Source organism: Hibiscus syriacus, unplaced genomic scaffold (genome assembly GCF_006381635.1).
Source record: "Hibiscus syriacus cultivar Baekdansim isolate YM2019G1 unplaced genomic scaffold, ASM638163v2 tig00001644_pilon, whole genome shotgun sequence".
NCBI lineage: Eukaryota > Viridiplantae > Streptophyta > Magnoliopsida > Malvales > Malvaceae > Hibiscus > Hibiscus syriacus.
Genome location: NW_024061878.1, coordinates 655,709 through 677,853, shown reverse-complemented (window position 1 = coordinate 677,853; position 22,145 = coordinate 655,709).

The window sequence follows — 22,145 nt, the reverse complement described above, 5'->3', positions numbered from 1 at the left end:
TTTATGACACATAAATGTGTGTCATCTTCATTTATGACGGGGGCTTCAATGACTCACAATGCGTGTCATAAATGAGTGTCATAAATGTCTGTCATAAATGCGCATCATAGATTTATGACACACAATTGCGTGTCATATGAGATTTATGACAGTGGCTTCAATGACGTGCATTTGTGTGTCATCTGCACCTATAGATGACGCGCAATGCGTGTCATTAAAGGGGGGTTTTCTAGTAGTGATGTGAACACTGATGTAAAGTACTCCTACCTTAAATTGATTATGGATCTAGGAAGGAAGCAAAATAATCTGCATAAGTTAATGGCTCAAATAGATGGCTTGGTAGTTGATGTAAAGGTGAAATTGAGGGCTAGTTATGTTATGGATATGGAGCAGAAGTAAGATGATATGGCTATGGTTTGGTTGATGAAAGAAATGATGTTTGGTTAGGATAATATCTTAGAAAATAAGGAAAAACCAGTGCTACAATGAACAAAGACCCAGCCTTACAAATCTTTCTAAGGGGTGGTAACAAAGGACTTGGACCCATTATCTATAAGGAGATAGAAACCACAAGTATCAAGGAATAGGGGTTAACGCCACAAGTAATTAACTTACTTGATAAGTCGATAAAAGTCACAAGGACTTGAGAAAAGAGAATAATCTCACTTAAATTATATGAAATGTGTGATTACAAATTAATAGGACTAGCCTATTTATAGTTTTTGAAGGGACATGGCCGAATGGATACATGGTGGTCCGGTCAGCCCTTGTGTCCCTCTAAAATGACATAATTAATTAAATAATTAACATGAAAACATAGGTGTTGGTTCGGATGAATAGAGGGGCGATGAGTGTTCATAATCGTTAATATTTGCTCGTTATTTCTTCGATCTTGTGGATTTATTGCCGCTGATTTGGTTGTGTTATGCTTATTTTCGTGTAGGTCTTTACTTTCTAGAACTAGTGGTACGGGCGTATTCTGCATTTTTTTATCATTTGGTCATGGATGGAGACATGGGCACGACTCTTGGCACGACATGGACTGACGTGGTAGTTTCTAGAAGATCTAGTCAGCAGCAGTTTCTAAAAGATCTACTCATCGTGCCTTCTGGAAAATGGACGAGCAGAGTTGCATTAGGAGACTTGTTTAAAGTTTGAATTTAGGAAACAAGCAATTGTCATTAGGATTATTTTATTTTATTTTCTTTGTTTATCCTTAGGCTTTGAGAGGCTATAAATAACCTCTTGGAGTAAGTCTAAACTCACAACTCATATTACTATCTTCTTCTTCTTTCTAGTTTTATAAAAAATTCTCTCTATTAGTTTATTTTCAAGTTTTCAGTTTTTTTACTTTATTTTTTAGCTTTGTTTTTAAATATGCTACTTATGACTTTTGTCATGCTTAACTAATTTTCACATAAGCCGAGAGCTGAAGATATGACTCAATTCCAACGGGAGAATTAAAACATGCCCTTAATATCTTCAGAATATCTCTCTCAATCTCTGCGCTTATTTTTCAAAATCAAAACGGTTTTCAAAATCAAAAGATAGACTTTGGTCAAGAGGTTGTTGCGATTAAATGTGTGGGAGGAATGATATACTTATTGAAAGCACATTCGACTTCCTGGGAACACACTTGGTGAGATAGCTTCGCCAAGAGGGAATTGAGATCAAAATTGACGGTTATAGAATCAACAATCCAAGTCGGTCGCCACGAACTTAAACGGTAATTGATCTACAACAATTGATGTTGATTAGATCAATTTCTGAAGTTGGAATCAAATATTGCCTTGGAAAATAGAGTCCAAGGGATTGCCCTTGTAGACAAAGTAGCCGACGTGAATCCTGAAGGGAAAATCTAATTCGATGATCTAAAGGAAATTGAGTCAAAGCGAAGCTTGAGGCTGTTTTTACCATATCCATCTACAATCTTTATTATCTTATTTTTTTTTTACTTTAATTACCTTTTATTTAAACTCTTTATTACTTAATCACTTTTGTATCAAAACCCATTGTTTCTACATCACACCTGGCTTAAACAAATCAGACATAAATTTATAATTTTCCATGTCCATGTGGAATCGACCCTTACTTCTCTTTACTACGCATTTTCTTTATTTATCAATTGAGAATAAGGAATTTATTTTGACATCGAAACGACAGTTGTCAAATTGGCGTCGTTGTTGGGGACTTCACCAAAGTTACTAATTTTTGTTTACTTTTGATTTATAACTAGGACTAATCTAGGCGCATTAGTGGAGTATAACCCAGATATCGAAGCCAGAGCTAGTAGACTTCACGCATAGACGCTTCGGGAAAGAAGGAGACAACAATCAAATCTAGAATTAGAATCAAATTCAGGTGAATCCATTAATACAGAACCAATTCTGATGGCCGATCCTACTATCAGAGAGTTAGCCGCAGCACCCACTGAACAAGAGCCTTTGTACATTGATTTTCCCTAAGGCAAAACTCCATACCAGTTAAAAACTGGCCTTATTCATCTCCTCCCAACATTTTGTGGATTGCCAAACGAGAATCCACATAAACATCTCACGGAATTTCACATGGTCTGCTCCAGCATAAGACCATAGGGAGTAACCGAAGATCAAATAAAACTTAGAGCTTTTCCTTTTTCCTTAGCTGATTTGGCTAAGAAGTGATTATTTTATCTACCCCCTAATTCTATTACTACATGGGCTCAAATGACTCGTCTTTTTCTTGACAGGTTTTTCCCTAAGGCGATAGTAAGTGAACTATGAAGGAGAATACTCTTAATCAATCAGCTTGATGGAGAGTCGCTCTATGACTACTGGGAGTGATTTAAAAAGTTATGTTCTAGTTGCCCACAATATGGGTTAACTGAACAAACACTCTTTCAATACTTTTATGAAGGATTAACTCCCTTGGAAATGAAGATGATTGATGCTGGCAGCGGCGGAGCCTTTGTGAATACGACTCCTAATGAGGCTAGGGACTTAATTTCCACAATGGCTGCAAATTCCCAATAATTCCACACAAATAATGAACCTCCTCGAAGGGTTCATGAGATAAGTTCATCTTCCTTAGAAAATAAGATAGATAAATTAACTAAAGTCGTTAACTCTCTTATTGCAGGAAAGATAAGACCAAACAGATTATGTGGAATATGTGCATTACCTGATCATCCAACATACGATTGTCCATTGTCCAAGATGACACATCAACCCAAGTCAATGTAGTTGGAAACTTTCCAAGACCTCCCCAAAGAGCTTATAATCCTTACGGAAATACATACAACCCAGGATGAAGGGATCTTCCGAACTTCAGTTATGCTCATAACTCAAGATTGAATCAAGGTTATCAAGAGAGACCATCTCCACCACCACAACAGCCGTAGAAGACATCATTAGAGTCGATTGTCGAGAGGTTAGCACTTTCCTAGGAAAAATTCCAGAATCGTACTGAAGCTGACTTACAAGAGATAGACAAGCATATGAGCCAACTGGCTCAAACCGTAGGCCGCTTGGAATCACAAGGTAAACTTCCATCCCAAATCAAGGTAAACCTAAGGGAGAATGTCAGCGCCATCACTTTTTGGAGTGGTACAGTAGTGGCGCCACCTATTCTATCAGATGAAGCAATCTAAAAATAGAAGAATACTGATGATTCAAGACCCTAGAAAAATAGTGAGAAAGAACAAACGGATCCAACGCCATCTCCCTATGACGTGCTACCATATTTTCCAACAAGGTTAGTTAAAAGGGATAAACAAACTGAGGAAAATGAAATATTAAACGTACTATGGAAGGTGGAAGTTAACATACCTCTCCTTGAGGTAATCCGAAAGGTTACAAGGTTTGTCTGGTTCTTGACGAATCTTTGTACAAAAAAAAGAAGCTTACTGGGGTCGAGAAAGAGAATTTGGGAGAGCACGTCTCAGTTGTTTTCCAATGAAAGTTACCACCGAAACTAAAAGATCAAGGTATGTTCTAATATCCTGCAAAATTAGTAAAGTTGGGATAAAACAAGCCATGTATGATCTTGGCATATCTATTAATGTAATGCCTCAATCTATTTACAAAATGATTACTAACGAGCCTTTGAGGGACACTAAGATCTCAATACAGCTTGTCGACAGATATGTGATTTATCCGGAATGACTCTTAGAGAATGTACTGGTGGAGGTAAACAACTTGATGTTTTCGACTGACTTTTATATAATCGACATGGAGAATGATCGCACAAGCACATCCTCTGATAGCCTTCTGGGGTACCTTTCCTAAGTACTGCACACATGAAAATTGACGTAAGAAGCAGAATTTTAACTATGGAATTTGATGGTGAGATCTTTAAATTTAACGTGTATAAGGAATGAGATATCCTGACAAAGTGGAAATGATGTAGACTGATCTACACGCTTTGGTGGAAGAGAGTAGATAGCCTTATTGTGTCCCGATCTAGGATTGACAAGTACTGATGTCCTTGAATTATAAGCCTGGGCTGCAACAAAGAGAAGAAACAAATATGGTTAATGATGGAATAATAAATGGAATAATAAGATAAGTAATGAAATGAAATAAGATAGAATAGAGATGGCTGCGGAATTGATGGTACTGGTGGATGGATGGTGTTGATGATGAAATGGAGATGGGGGTGAAATTATATCTCAAACACGCCAAAGAGGAAATAATGCTAGGAAGCACAATCTCGATCTTCACAAACTTGTTTGCGGGGTGGTAGAAGTGTCTTCAACCCATTAGATATTAATCTAGGAATTTTGGAATCAGGATGGAAGGTTTGACGCCACAAGTATATGAATTATACTTGCTTAATCGATAAAGTTCACAAAGAACTTTGAAGAGAAATTAACTCACAAGAGTAATTTTAATATATGAGATGAGATAAGTATAAATGTTGGCAAGCCTCTCTATTTATAGGAAATGAGAGGGCTTTGCTGAATGGTTACATTGGTATTCGGTTGGTACTTGACTCTAGATGGAAGTACATAATGCTTGAGATGATCGGATGGGTCCTTTGGCTTTGTGTTCGTTTGGCTAACCCTTAATAAAGGGGCTTGATGGTTTAGCTATGGATGGGGAGACATCTCCATTGGCCGAATGTGCATTCTTGTTCATCTTGGCGCCATTTTTCTCTTCTTGGGCGAATGGTTATGTGCCTTCTCATATTTGGCTCCAAAGGCTCTCTTGTGCATGGTATGTGTTGTGGCCGAATAGGCATGGAGCTCTATCTCATATCCTTTGGTGATTCAAGCCTCCAATGGTTGCAATCTCTTCACCAACGTACTCCTAGATGAAAACGCATCTTCATGGGAAGGATCGTTTATGAAAGGTAACAATGTTTGAAAAATGTGACCCTTCATGTTTGATCTACTTCAGGTGTGAATGAGCTGAAGGTGAGCTGGCCATAGGTGACTTGTAGTATGGTGAACGTTAGGGCAGTTTCTTGTGAAAAGGTACCTCTTGAGGTGGCAACTATTCGCGAAAAGGTACGATTTCACAAATTTTAACTTAGGACATATTTGAAGTGTCCTAAGTGGTGATACTGATGATGCAGCTCCATAAATGAAATGAGGTCATCTTGTAGTTCAAATCTTCAGCTCAATCCAGCTATGAGCTCACGGGCCTCCGAACAACTTTTCACCAATGGTCCTTATGCTTTCCTAAATGTTCATATGTGAGTTTCCTTGTTGTTACATGCTCCATTTAGCTCCAATGTAGCTCTCAAGTGTTTGCCGAATATGCCTACATGCATAACGTAAGGAAATAAACTAAGTATATAAACTTATATAATGTGTATGTTATAAGAATGTGACTATAGGTTATTTAATATTCAATATGTAACATAATAAACAACCTATTATCTAATGGTTCTTTCTCAGTAAAAGATTTAAAAGTTTTAAGGCACTTATGAGAAAGTACTTCCCTGAATTGTTTTGCCTTTGCACGAGTGATAGGTCCTTTAGGTATGACTTCAGGATACATTTGTGTAGTTGTGATCACATCAGGAAAGCCTAAATTCTGTTGATATAATTGATCCTTTGGTTGATGAATTTTTAAGAACTAATTTTTGTTTTGATCTATGCAGGGATCTATGAGATCATGATGAGAACGTATATTCTGATTATGCCAAATTGAATTTTATTTCTTCTAAGCCTAAAGTTTTACCCTTTGTTTTGTAGGCCCATAAAGTTGAACTAAAACCGTTGTCGGATCACTTGAAATACTCTTTCCTCAGAGCAAATAACACTTTTCTAGTAATAATATCGAAAGGGTTATCCAATGAGGAAGAAAAGACTTAATCATAGTTTTGTGCACACACAAGGAGGTTATAAGATGGACCATCGCTGATATAAAAGGGTTGAGTCCATCTACTTGTACGCATAAAATTAAAATCGAAGAAGGCGCAAAACCAACACGTGAAGGTCAACACCGGCTAAACCTACCGATGGTGGAAGTGGTAAAAAAGTAGATACAAAAACTTCTTGATGCAGATATTATATATTCAATTTCGGATAGTAAATGGGTAAGTATGATACATGTAATTCCTAAAAAAATAGGAGTTACTGTAGTAAAAATTATGAAGGATAATTTGTACCGACACGAGTTCATAATGGATGGAGAATCTGCATCGATTAAAAGAAGTTGAATTTGTTAACCCGAAAAGACCATTTTCCTCTTCCATTCATAGATCAAATGATAGAAATGTTAGCCGGTAAAATTCACTATTGTTGTCTTGATGGATTTTCAGGTTTCTTCCAAATTCTAGTGGCACCTGAAGATCAAGAAAAGACGACATTCACATACCCCTTCGACACCTTCGCTGATCGACGGATACCTTTCGGATTTTGCAATTCACCTGCCACGTTCCAAAGGTGTGTGATTAGTATCTTTTCTGATTATATTGAGAAAGGTATTGAATTCTTCATGGATGACTTCACTGTTTACGGTAATTCATTCGATGAGTGTCTATTAAACTTGACAAATGTGTTATGTCGGTGCCTAGAATTTAACCTTGTTTTGAATTAAGAAAAGTGACATTTTATTGTTGATAAAGGTTTAATTCTAGGCCATATTGTTTCTTCTAAAGGAATTGCGGTAGACAAGGCCAAAATCGATATAATACGTTCACTTCCTTACCCCACTACGGTGAAGGAAATTCGTTCTTTCCTTGGCCATGCAGGTTTTTACCGTAGATTCATTAAGTATTTCTCCAAGGTAGTGCAACCATTATATGAGTTGTTACAGAAGGATAAAGCCTTCAATTTCGACCAACAATGTAGAGAATCATTTGACATTTTAAAGGAAAAGTTGATTTCGGCACCCATAGTGTAACTGCCAAATTGGGATTTTCCCTTCGAAGTCATGTGTGATGCTTCAGATGGAAGTTTTGGAGTCGTGCTCGAAAAAGGATTGGGAAAGAGCCTCACATTGTCGCCTATGCATCACGGACATTAGATTCCACACAACGGAACTATTCAACAACCAAAAAAGAATTATTTGCTATCCTTTTTGCATTAGATAAGTTTATATCATATCTTTTTTGGCAATAAAGTTGTTTTTATTGATCATGCAGCCTTGAAGTACTTGCTTAGCAAAAAAGAGGCAAAGCCATGACTAATCCGTTGGATCTTACTCCTCCAAGAATTTAATTTGGAAATCAAGGATAAGAAATGATGTGAGAACTTGGTGGCCAATCACTTAAGCCAGCTTCCAATCTCTATAGTTGATCCTCCCATTCGTGAGGAATTCCCGAAGGAATGTTTGATGATGGCGCAGAAGTCAATGCTTTGGTTCACAGATATAGTTAATTACTTAGCTACATGTAAATTACCATCTGATCTGACGAGAGCCGAACTAAACCACATTAAAAGAGAATATTGTTTCTTCATTTGGGATATTTGTACCTTTGGAAGCATTGTTCAGACTAGGTAATTCGACGATGTGTTCTTGAAAGCGATGTAAGCTCTATTTTAATTTTTTTCATTCTTATTCATGTGGTGAACATTTCGGACTGAAGCAGGTTGCTCATAACATTTTGGAATGCAGATTCTTTTGGCCTCATATTTTTCGTAATGCTTACTTATTTTGCAAATCCTATGATAATTGCCAACATGCAGGTAATTTGAGTCGAAGAAATGAAATACCTCTTAATCCTATTAATATATGTGAAATATTTGACGTTTTGGGAACTTAACTATATGGGCCATTTTGTTTCTTCTTTCGGTAATTGTTATATAATTCTTGCGGTTGACTATGTTTCGAAGTGGGTAGAAACTAAAGCTACTCGAAACAACAATGCAAAAACTACTGTTCAATTTCTAAATAATTGTATTTTTTCCAGGTTTGGTACACCAAGAGCGAAGCACACACTTCATCAATCGGGTAATTGATGCACTTATAAAGAAGCGTGGAGTAAATTACCGGATTGCCATGGCTTATCATCCATAAATGAACGGACAAGCTGAAATTTCAAAACGGGAAGTAAAGATGATTCTTGCGAAAATAGTCAAGCCAAATCGCAAGGATTAGGGATTGAAATTGATTGATGCTTTGTGGGCTTATCGAACTACATATAAAGGACCTATCGACATGTCGCCATATCACCTGGTATTCGGTAAGCCATGTCATTTACCTGTCGAGCTTGAACACAAGGAATATTGGGCTGTAAAACAATACAATATGGAGTTATAAGAGGTTGGCGAAACAAAGAAGCTACATATATAGGAGCTGGAAGAGATCCGGGAAGATGCTTACGACAATGCTAAATATATAAAGACAAAACAAAATAATTCCATGGTCGAAAAATTGTTTTTAAATATTTTTCTGTCAGACAAAAAGTTCTTCTCTTTAACTCAAAGTTAAAACTTTTTGCAGGTAAACTTTGATCAAAGTGGAGCAGACCTTACACGGTAACTGAATTCTTTTCACATGGCGCAGTAGAACTTGAAGATGATTCGGGTACTCGATTTAAAGTCGATGGACACAGGATTAAACCGTATTTTGTGAATAGCCAAGCTTTCTTAATTGAATATCTTGACTTAGAAGAACCTATAGTCGGAATCAGGTAGTCGAGCTAACGACGTTAAACAAAAGCACTTCATAGGAGGCAACCCATAGTTTTTAATTTTGTTACATTTTAATTTTTAATTTTATTGAGCATGTTTTATTTAAATGTGCAGGAATATTAAACTTAAAAGATGAAGAGTTGAGAGATTATCATCTGAACAATGCCAAATTTGAACCCTAGGAGCATGTAATGTCGTGCAAAGCACTGTAGTACAGATATTGCTTAGGTAGTATAAGTATCGTGGAGACATAATCAAAATATGGTACCGATACCATCAAATGATATTGATACTACTATATAGTAGTATCATTACCCATTTGACTGTATAGATACCATTGACTCCCTATGGAACACGTTAACACACTTCTAAGGAGACCGGGGCACGTTAGCAAAAGCTAAATTATTTTCCCCCCTTTTTGTTATCTTTCTGCCGCCCACTTCCCATTCCTCTCATCAGATTTTCCCTTTGCTGTGGACCCACCCCCATCCATATCTCTATCACTTCTCATTCTAATTTTAAACCCCTTTTTCTCATCAAAAACCAAATTTCATTCAAACTCAAACACCCCCACGCACGGTAGAGCTAAAAAGAACCCAACCTCATTTTTTTTATTCTACAAACTGATTGCCTCTCTCACAACACGCATCCACTGTCTCTACCTCTCCTCGCTGTCATAGATCTACCAAACCACTACTTCCTTACTAACGTGCTTCAACCTCTTCACTCCACGATGGTATGCACGAGAAACCGACCAAACAACGCCAATGCTCCTCTACCCACCGTCCTTGGAGGACGTCTCTCTAATACGCTGACGTTCGTTAAGTTACCCAGTGATTCTGATTCTATTCTACCACCACCCCCTGTTCGCCCGAAACAAAACCATGGCAAAGCTTCAATGGTGCCATACCATTTGGCTTTTGTGTGACTGCCTCCCTACTCCTCAGGGCCAAGCACCTCTCGCAATCCATCACCACCACGCTCCTCATCTCCATCGTTCCACTCAATGCCGAAAGTAGCTACATAATCGTCTCATATGCAACTAATGGGTTTCTCGTCATATTCCATGCATTCGGCGATATCAGACGACGATCTATAGGTAAACTCTAGGTTGTTTTGGTTCAGCCTTTACTAATGTACCATCCAATTTATGGTTTTACAGAGGACTTTAATGCTAGCTTTCCACCCCTGGATCCCTCTCCTGTGACGTCGATCTCTCAGCAGCAGCCTGGGTGGCATACTTCACCAACCTGATCCCCTAGCCCGGGTGATGCCCCTTCTCCTGACAGTCTACCACCTGCCCATGAAAATCCTGAGCGCAATCAAAGGGGTCGTTCGTATTCTGTCCATGCCGAAGAAACGCTACACGGGTACTTGCAATTTTCGAATAACGAATTGGTACGTTTTGAGTCGGTAAGACATCGTTCTTTCCGTGCAGGTAAATATATTCCAACTCGAACTTTAGAAAATTTGCATCTACGTGTGTCTGTTCATGCATATTTTTCTGTCATTGGTTGGACTTTATATCCAATGATTAACTGTGGAACGTTCTATGAACTTGTTTTGAATTTTACGCCACTATTAATTTTTCGTTGAATCATCTTCTTAATGTTAGTTTGCCCGATGTTGTTAAATTATGACTATGCGAAAGTTATTTTTCAATGTCTATATCGGAGTTTAATCTTGCTCTGGGGTTCATGACAGATGTCACGAATCATGTGTATTTGACTGCTTACTTGAGATTCCGCATGATTTCGATGTCCATATGGCCTATGAGACTCTTACAGACTTGGATGGCCATACGTTCAATGCACGCTCGACTCGAGCTCATCTTATCCATGACCCGACTTTGAGCTACATCCATCACTTCCTCACCTACAATTATTTCTGCCGGAATAACTCATCTTTCTCCTTGAGCTGAGTTGAACTATTCTTCTTATGGTGCATGTCAGCTGGCCAGCGGGTGAACTTGTGATTTTGATTTGATTGTTCCTTTGAGATCGTTATTGGATCCAATCGCCCACTTATCCTTGGCTCTTACATTACTCATTTAGCTTCTTGAATCGCTAATTTTGACGTTACACAATTTAGTTATGCTTTTTCTACAGATGCTTTGGATGAGCGATGATTGAATTTGATGGGCCTACTTGCTAGAACCCCAAGCGCACCACACTTCGTTCAACCGGGTGTCCTTACTCCTCGCCGCAAGCAAGTCTTCGTTTGTCGTAATGCGCCACAACCGCCACCTACAGCACCTCGCCCGAATATACAGTCTCAAATGGATAAAGTCCACAACCGTCTCCATTCCATTGAGATGAACATTACTGAGATTCTTTCCTATCTCCATCCTAGAGCCTCCCACCAAGGCCGAGGTCATGGCTGTAGTCAACAGAAAATCTGGGGAGTACTTTATTCCTTATTTTGTACTTTAATTTTACGTTTTGAGACAAAACGCTTTAAGTGAGGCGGAGTAGAGTCTAGGTTGAATTTCCTTTTGCTTATTTTTATGTTTTGATGCTAGTATGTGTTGGTTGGATTTACGGATATTTCATTGAATTTCTTTGTCTTGTTTAAAATTTTTGAAATGCTATGCTTGTTTAGGAACGCATGATTGTTTAGGTTAGGATGTTCTTGATAGTGAATAGCATGAATTGAGATCAAGTTGGTATTTTTGTGATATTTCATGATTTTGTTGGTTAAAATGTGATTAGCTCAATGCATGAAAACAATTTGGTGAGATTTGAGCCTTTACGAGCATATCATTTTGCTCTCATTTTGTTAGATTGAGTGTGTCAAATTTGACATTGGTATTCTAGAACCTGCATTTTAAATACTGTCTAGATTATACATGAACATGATGCTTAAAAATGATTTGGGCACCTTAGGTTTAACCATTTCGTTTCCTCCTACTAAATTGCCTACCCAAGCATTTCCCCTAGTTAACCACTCTTGAGCCTATTCCCACTTCTTTGTTTTCACCACATTTATAAACCAAAGCCTTTTTATTTTATCACTCTTTTCTACCCTTTTCAGGGCAAGTGAACAATTTAATTGATGTGTGTTCCAAAAAAATAGTAGCAGTTCAAAAGAAAGAGAAAAAAAGAAGTTCGAAAAAAGAGAAAAGACATGAGAAAAAAATGGAAAACAGAACAACAACAAAGAAAAAAATGAAATGCATTTCAAAAAGAAGGTTGTTGTTTGATAGTTTATCTTTTTATCTTGTTGTGCTTAATGTTTTGATCTTGTTATTTGTTAAGTTCCTTGCCTTGAATTTTAGTCATATTATTTAGCCTTTTTCCCGACCTTTACCTAATCCCCGTTACAACTGATAAAAGACCCTTTGATTTATACATATTGTTCTCATTAGTAGTGGAGATTTGATTTACTTGTAGGCCTATGGTAATATCGTGTTGGTTCCGACATTGAGCATTTCTTTACTCCAAACACATTAAGTGATTTGAGTGAATCTCGGTAAGTTATTGAGTTATAAGCATTGAGATTTATGAATGAATGAATATTACAATTGCATTTGACTTGTTCCAATTGGTGATATTCACTTGATTGATGTCTTGACTTGAATAATTCTTGTGGTCTCTACCTTGCTTCATTGAATGTGAAACTTGACGAAGAACGGTAAATGGAATTTTTGACAAATTTGATTATATTATACTTGAGGACAAGCATGAGATAAGTGAGGGGAATTTGATGAGTGTTCAGAATCGTTAATATTTTCTCGTTATTTCTTCGATCTTGTGGATTTATTGTTGCTGATTTGGTTGTGTTATGCTTATTTTTGTGCAAGTCCTTATTTTCCAGAACTAGTGGTAAAATATGTGTATTCTATATTTTTTTTATTATTTGGTCATGGCTGGAGACATGGGCACGATTCTGGGCATGACACAGTCTGGCCTGGCAATTTCTAGAAGGTCCAGTCGGTGGCAGTTTCTAGAAGATCTACTCAACGCACCTTCTAGAATATGCACAAGCAGAGTTGCATTAGGAGACTTGTTTAAAGTTTGAATTTAGGGAAAATATTAAATTTAGGAAACAATTATCTTTAGGAGTATTTTATTTAATTTTCTTTGTTTATCCTTAGGCTTTGAGAGGCTATAAATACCCTCTTAGGGTAAGCCTAAACTCACAACTCATATTACAATCTTCTTCTTCTTTCTAGTTTTATAAAAAATCTCTCTTTTTTTATTTTCAAGTTTTCAGTTTTTTTACTTTATTTTTTAGTTTTGTTTTTAAATATGCTAAGTATGAATTTTGTCATGCTTAGCTAATTTTCTCATAAGCCGAGAGCTGAAGCGATGACTCAATTTCAACGGGAGAATTGAAGCAGACCCTTAATATCTTTGTAATATCTATCTCAATCTCTGCGCTTATTTTTCAAAATCAAAATAGTTTTCAAAATCAAAAGATAGACTCTGATCAAGATGTTGTTGCGATTAAATGTGTGGGAGGAAAGATCGAATTATTGAAAACATATTCGACTTCCTTGGAATACACTTGGTGAGATAGCTTCACCAAGAGGGAATTAAGATCGAAATTGATTATTATATAAGCAACAATCGGAGTCGGTCGCCACAAACTAAAATGTAATTGATCTACGATAATTGATGTTGATTAGATCAATTTTCAAAGCCAAAATCAAAGATTGCCTTGGGTATTCAGTATACAAAATAGAGTCACGGGGATTGTCGTTGTAGGTAAAGTAATAAACGTGAATCCTGAAGGGAAAATCTAATTCGATGATCTAAAGGAAATTGAGTCAAAGCAAAGCTTGAGGATGCTTTTACCATATCCATTTACAATCTTTATTCTCTTATTTTTTTTACTTTAATTACCTATTATTTAAACTCTTTATTACTTAATAACTTTTTACCAAAACCCCCATTACTACATCACGCCTGGCTTTAACAAATCATATAGAAATTTATAATTTTCCATGTCCCTGTGGAATCGACCCTTACTTCACTTTACTATACAATTTCTTCATTTATCAATTTAGAAGAAGGAATTTATTTTGACATCGAAATGATAGTTGTCAAGGGGCATGTCTCACGGTCGAATAGTGCTTGAGTCCTTCAAGTTGGCGCCAATTTGAAGGGCAAGGGCTGCTTAACCGAATGGTTATGCAACCATTCATCTTGGCGCCTAAAGAGGCACACGCATAACACATGGCTTGGCTGGTCACAAGGCTTGCACATGGTTCTCTAGGAGGCTTATGGTGTAGCCTTATGCATAATATGAAAACCAACATGTGCAGCAGTCTTAGGCGTGAGTTGAGCTATCTTATGGCTTGCATGTGTCTAGCTAGCTAGTAATGCAAGGGTTGGTGGTGAAGGATCTTCTTAGTCGTGATCTCCCAAGCTTCATAGCATCATATTTAGCTATGTTCAGCTACATTTGATGTCACTTTCAGTAACATGTCTTCAAATAGGCCCACTAGTTGAGATTAGCTAGCCTTGAGCTTCTCCAACTAAATTGAGCTTCCCATTGTGTTCCACGAGCTGTCATGGTGTTTGTGAGCTAATTATGAGATGCATATGGATCCCAAATACTTTAACAAGATGCCCCAATGTGTGTCATGCTTCCATGTACCTACATGTGCAAAGAAAACAAGGTAAATCAAAGGCATTTAGCTTGTAGGATTTAATTACCTTGCTGTCCTACATGAATATGATCTTGTGAGTTATGTATACATGTCATGAGCTAAGTACATAGTGATATAACATATGTAAGCTAATGTATAAGACCTAGGAGCTAAAATGAATGCACATGAGCTAACAAATGAATGTTAAGCACGCTGCCATTTTATGAATATAATGAATCATGCTTAAATGGATGCAAGACTATTCTAACATACTTAACATACTTGAAATAACAATGTGCATCAATTATAGAAATATGGATATGCTAAGTTACGCTTTAGCTATTAAATCACTTAACTAATAACCTTAGCATGATATATATGATTATGGCATAGATGATAATTAAGTAAAATATTAAGATGTTCAAGAATACTCTATTTGCATATGGTGAAAACGTGCTAGCGTCATCCCCCTTCTTTAAGGTGATTTGTCCACAAATCGAAGCCTTTGAAGTGTTTATCATTCTGTTCTTGCATAGCTTTACGTTCTTTTGGGAAAAAGAAAATATCCTTTGGATGAATGTGTTCTTCCAATAGGTACCTTTTCACAAGATTTCCTTTTAGGCCTTTCTTTGGAATATAAATTACAAACAAGTACCTTTTTGAAAGGATCTTCTTCTAAGGATATCCTTTTTGGAAGTGACATTTCATTTGGTTTATCCTGAAAAGTGAAGAGATATGATGTTTCAAATGAAGGGGTAATTACCTTTTGATGATATGGATCACAACCCTTGATGAAGAGTTGTAACTTTGAATCCCAATCATCACCATGATTCGTTGGAATCCCTTCAGTTTTCAGTATCGAACTATCATACTTCTTCATGAAGAAGTTCAGTTTCATGTCTTTTTCACTTTCAATCTTCAATGGAAGTTTGTATTTTTGCAAGGCTTGTCACTCCTCCGCATATGCATTTGATCTTGTTGGACTTCTTTAGATGTTAAAGGCACCAAATTTACCTTACGTCCTTCATGCTTAAAGGAGTATTGGTTGTGATAACAATCATGAATGGCCCTTTTGTCATACTGCCATGGCCTCCCAAGTATAATGGCTAGCATGCATAGAGATAATGTCACAAAGTACCTTATCCTTGTACCTTGTATAAAAAATGTTGTTCCTCTGTAGATACTCCTTAATTGTTTGTGATTGAAGGTACCTCTTTGACACAAGCATTTCTCCATAATCAGCATTCTCTTTTGTTTCATCTTCATGAATTACTTATGGTTCCTCATCATAGACAAGTTCTTCAGAATCTGAGACAATATCTCCATTGTCTAGCAATATCATAGTATTTTGTTGGGACATTGGCTTGCAACATGTCCTTTTCCAAAACAATTGAAGCACTTGATGTCTCTGGTCCTCTTGAAAGTGTTTGTTTGTCTTTCTTTACCCTTGTTGGATTCACCCACTTGTATTTTTTTGGATACCTCAATATTTGGTAGCTCAACATTTTCCTTCATTTGGATACCTCAACAATTGTTTCCGGAAAGTATTAGGCTCACTTGTATTGAAGACCTTCTTTTTAATTTGTCGTTCGATTTTCATGGCCACATGTACTATCTTCTCAATCTCTACATAATCTTGTAGTTCAACAAGGTTAGCAATTTCAGGATTTAAACCAGATAAAAACCTTGCCATGGTTGCTTCCCTATCTTCACCAATATTGGCTCGAATCATGGCTATCTCCATTTCCTTAAAATAATCTTCAACGCTCTGATTCTCTTGTTTAAGATTTTGAAGCTTATGATAAAGATATCGGTGATACTTAGTAGGCACGAACCTTTTCCTCATAATGGCTTTATTTCTTCCCAAGTATTGATTGGGCGTTCACCATTTCTTCTTCTTGAACTTACTAATTGATCCCACCAAACGAGGGTGTAGTCTACAACTCCATAGCAGCAAGCCTTACTTTCTTTTTCTCTGTATAGTTTTGACATTAAAAAATATGATCAATTTTGATTACCTAGTCAAGATAGGCTTCAGGATCAGTTTGTCCTTGAAATGGAGGAATGTCAAGAGTACTTTAATGTATGGAATGAAGATAATAACTCCTCTTTTTCTTGAATCTCTTAGGGTATGTTGAGGATTCCACTCATAGTCATGAGGTTCATTATGAAAGTTGGGCCTCACTCACTAGGAAACCAGTGATGAGTTTGTCCAGACTCCAAACATAGGGGTATCCTAGAGGATGTAGGGGTTGAAGAGGCACTACTTTTAGAATCCTCACACTGGCACTGAGTCATATAATTAAAGCCATCCCGAGGGCATCCACTGTATCTGCACCATCAGTTACACCATCAATAACCTCGTAGGGATCCCCGATCGAGAGACTCTATCACTATAAGACCACTGGCTTCTTTGGTTCAGGGGATAATGATCCCACAGATGTCAACTAGTAGTTTCACGAGACGCTTCGTACCTTTCGACAGCTATGTCTTACCCATAAGGGTAAATTAGAGTGCATCACCGCCCTATTAAAGATTGATGTCATTGACTGGTGGGAGACAATAGAGATGGATTTACAGCTAGAGTAGTGACTTAAGAGTATTATCTATTAGGGTTCCAATATAAATACATCAATGAGGCTCATACCAATGATCAAGAGGCCAATTTATGCATCTAGTCCAGGGTGATCGATTCATTTACGAGTATGAGTAAGACTTTATCCGATTGAGATGATATGGATTGAAGTCTGTTATGACAGAGGGATACCAATGTAGGAGGTACAAAGAGAGCATGCAAATCGACATTCTCACCCACCTATCAATAAGCCTCCTAGGGTATTCTTTGAGTTGATTTGCCATGCCAAGAAAATTGACAGAGTCTAAGTTTAAGGGATTGGTTAGCGAGTAGGTATGATGGAAAAAGCCATAGAGAATGAATTTCGTTGGACTTTCTTAAACTTTGACCAAGAGGGTAAAAGACTTTCAAGGATCAAAGTGGTCTCCACCATAGGAATCCTAGAGGTTAGGCCAAAGCTTTGGGATTAATAGGGGTTAGCTCCGATGGGTTAGCCAGGACTATGCAGCCCATTCATGTAGGTAGTGTGGGATAAGGCACTCTGGGGAATACCATCAGACTTCTAAAGTATACTATGGTTGTAGGTCACTTGAACACTTCATCATAAGGGTGTGTGGCATCGTTGATTACTTAGATATTGACTTAGTTGGTTTATAGGGCTTGAGGATCCTCTTGGGAGGTGGTGGCTCAATATCAAGATAGCATATTCAGGGTACTTCCTGATCAGTAGTCAGACTTAAGGCTAGGGTTACTTCGTGGTAGTATGCGGCTATAGCCAAGAAGAGGTGTGAGGCATTCGATGTCATATAAAGTATATTTACCGTATTTGATAATCTTGTTATGGCTTTAGTAGATTAATTATTTACCTATTCTTATATCTGTTGTGAGGTTGTCCAAGACATAAGGACTTTTTAACCGATGACCTTGAGGTTAAGGTTTGGTTTTGATTTCTTTAGGATTAGATGTTTTGGTAGACATAGTCTATCATACATGCTCTTTAAGATCCAAGGTTAAACCTTTTTTATCGATTTAATAGAGTTGTCATTTCGAAATTCAACATGATTTTAGCAACGAATTTATTGTATGAATATTATGCGATTTTGATATGTACGACTAAGCAACTCAAAATTTTGAAAAACAAATGATACAAGTGATTTCCAGTGAGGAGCTTAATTATACCTCCAAGATTGCTTCTGCCTAAGAGGCTCATACATTGATAAGCTAGGTTATAAAATGTTCTTAGACCACGTGATAGATACTTGAGTTCTAAGTTTGACACTTAAGGATAGTCATAAAATGATATACTTTTTTTATGTTTTCCCGGATGAGATACCCCCAGATAAGGAACTAGATTTTGGTATCGAGTTTATGTCAAGATCGACTCTGGTGTCCATTGCTCCCTATTGCATGGCTCCAATAGAGTTGAGGGAGATTAATGCTTAAAGTCAAGAATTTTTGGAGCGATGATCATCTGAACGAGCATATCACCATGGGGAGCACCAGTGTTATTCGTGGGGAAGAATGATGGGTCAATGAGGTATGGATTAACTACTATCAATTGAATATATTAATTATAAAGAACCAATAACCGCTCCCTAGGATCTACAATATGTTTGACCAGCTCAAGGATCTAGAGTGTTCTCTAAGATTGACTTGAGGTCTAGTTATTATCAACTCAAACTGAAAAAGTCAGATATTGCAAAAATGGCTTTTAGGACTTAATATGGACACTATGAGTTTTTAATGTTTTTTTTTTGACCTTATCAATGGTTCAGTAGTGTTTATTGATCTAATAAACCAAATCTTCCACTAGCATCTAAATTAGTTCGTAATGGTGTTTATTGATGGCATCCTTGTGTACTTGTGGTCAAAGAAGGACCACAATCACTAACTCCTACAGTGCCCTAAACGCTTCTAGAGTGCCAATTGTGTGTCAAGTTTAGTAAGTATATATTTTGGGTTTTTGATGTGTTTTTCTTAGGTCATGTTGTGACAATAAAAGGCATTCAAGTAGACCATCAGAAGTTAAGCTATAGTCAAGTGGTAATCGTCGCAGAATGTATCCAAGGTACATAATTTTTTAGGGTTTATTATATACTTCAACTATTTTTTCAATGAATTTTCCATAATTGTTTCCATAACGGCCAAGTTACTTCAAAAAGGGGTTCTATTTACTTAGAGTGAAAGATGCTAGCAGAGGTTTGAGCAACTAAAGGAAATCTTAACTCAGGAACCCGTGTTGACTCAGTCATAATTCAATAAAGATTATATCATGTTCAATGATTATTCACTAAATGGATTGGGACGTGTCTTGATGCAAGAAGGGAGGGTAGTTACTTATTTGTCCCGATAACTTAAACTGAATGAATGCAACTATCTCACTCATGACTTAATGTTCGCCTTGTGGTTTTTACCTTGAAGATTTGGAGGCACTATCTATTTAAGGAGAAATGTTACATCTTCACTGATCACAAGATTCTCAAGTACATGCTTACCCTAAAAGAGTTAAACTGAGACAACATCATTGGGTTGAGAAATTAAAGAATTAAGATTGCATTATAGATTACCACTTGGGTAAGGCGAACGTGGTTGTTGACTTATTGAGTCATAAGTTAATGGTAGACTTATGAACCTTATTTTTGTGTTTAACTTTGATCAGTGGTAGAGGCTTACTATTTGATTTACGAGTTGAGATAAAATTAATTGAAGATGTGAAATGTTGTAGTGTCCCGATGATTGCTTGATGGCCTAAGTAGAGAAAGTTTATCAAGGTGTGGCACCTGGGTTCGATTTACTTAATGGTGATGTACTATACTTTTAGCATCAATTTTATGTGCTGACAAACGATCATTTGCACAAAAGGATTCTGAGAGAGGCACATTATATCCCTTTTTAGTCAATCCTAGTGTTAACAAGATGTACCAAGATCTTCGCCAGTTGTATTGGTGGTCATGTATAAAAAAATAGATATTTTATTTTGTGTCTAGGTTTTATCTTGTCAACAAGCTAAGGTGGAACATCAGGTTTCTTCAGCTTTGCTTCAACCTATCCATATCCCTTAGTGGGAATGGGATAGGGTGACTATGAACTTTGTGACTGGGTTGCTAATGACGCAATAGAGGCATGGCACTGTTTGGGTAGTAGGGATCATTTGACAAAATGGACTAATTTTTTCTTGTACGAATAGATTTCACCTTAGAGAGGTTGGCTCAATTCTACATCTTGTAGATAGTAAGGATTCATGGAGTGTCGACTTCGTTCATTTCTAATAGAGATTCAAACTTTCCTTTGAGGTTTTAAAGAGAACTTCATGAGGCATTGGGTACACGATTGTACTTTACACATTTTTCACTTGTAGATGAATGGTCAGCCCGAGCAAGTGATCCAGATCGTGGAAGACATACTTAGTGTTGCATCGTTAACTTTTTTGGTACATGGGAGGATCATATTCCGTTAGTAGTTTTCCGATAATAACAACTATATTCTAATATTTAGATTGCTCTATACGAGGCTTTTGTATTGGCAAACATGTAGGTGACATCACCCATTTTATCAGGTGATAACTATACACACACATAGTATATATATCATATACTAAATTAGTATATGTATTTTATTACATGTTAAACTCATATTACATATCATATTATATAGTATGGTATATAGCCTATATTAATCATAAACCCAATATTAAATGAGAATAGTCCATTTATAAATAGCATTTGAATGGGCCAAATCCACTTTTTTATTCAAGTACAAATGTTATAGTCCATTCATAAATATATATCTCATTAAATAAATACCCATTTATGAAATAAAAAATTTGACCCATTTACAATAGCTCATTAAATGTTTGAAATTTGAAAAAAAAAACCTAGGTTTTTTTGTCTTTTTTGCCTATCTCCTTAGGATGTGAGGATTGCATGTTTGACTCATCTTTTTATTCAGGGTGCATGTTCTAAAGCCGCAATGTCAGCAATCCATGTGATGAAAACACAAATGAATATGAGTCATTGATTAATATTTGATCCAACGGTCCATCCTTTTTACCACCTCATCAATCCTTATAAATCAAACACAACTCATCTTGACCCCTAATTAAGTTTAGATCCAATAACATAGAGATCATCTCACCATCTTCGACCATTCTTTGTTTTTACTGGTGCGTGAACCACACGCGCCACCTCCATTCACCAATCATCGATCATGGAAAAATCACTAAAATTTCTGAAAAATAGTGGGCCGAAATCTCAAGTCAAATATTATAGTAAGCAAGGTATAACAATTTTTGAACTAATTTAAAGAACGAAATGTAAATGTCTAATAAATTTGGTGATTTTGGGACTAATATAAATACTAATAATTAATTAGCATTTAAGGGCACCGTCAACATGGAAATCAATGTTATTAGCCATGCAAAAATCAGAAAAAATGAGAAAAATAGAGTTTGTTTTGCTCACCCAATGTCCTCAGAGCCATCGCTGGAGCCTGATGCTGCGATTAGTGCTACAACATTCAACGCAACTATACTATCGTATACAAGTACTAAAAGTTGATGCAACTATTGCATCAGATGTCAAACCCAAAAAGAGCGAGGAATCACATATTATATTGTTAAATTTGAATAAAAAGGTAAATGTTGTGATTGAGTGGTAGAAGAAAAATAAAAAAGGTATAGAAATCAAAATGAAGTGTTAGGTTAACTCTCATGATAATGGTAGCTTTAAACATGATAATGTTGTAATAATAAACTTATGCATCATGAAATGATCAACCTATTAATCTTTTCTCGAGTAATTAAAAACCTAACTAGATAGGTTAACTCTCATTAATTCCATTGATTAAGCTGTTAATAAGGCATTAACAATCTGCAACATAAATCTCTCTATGCTAACATTATTATCACA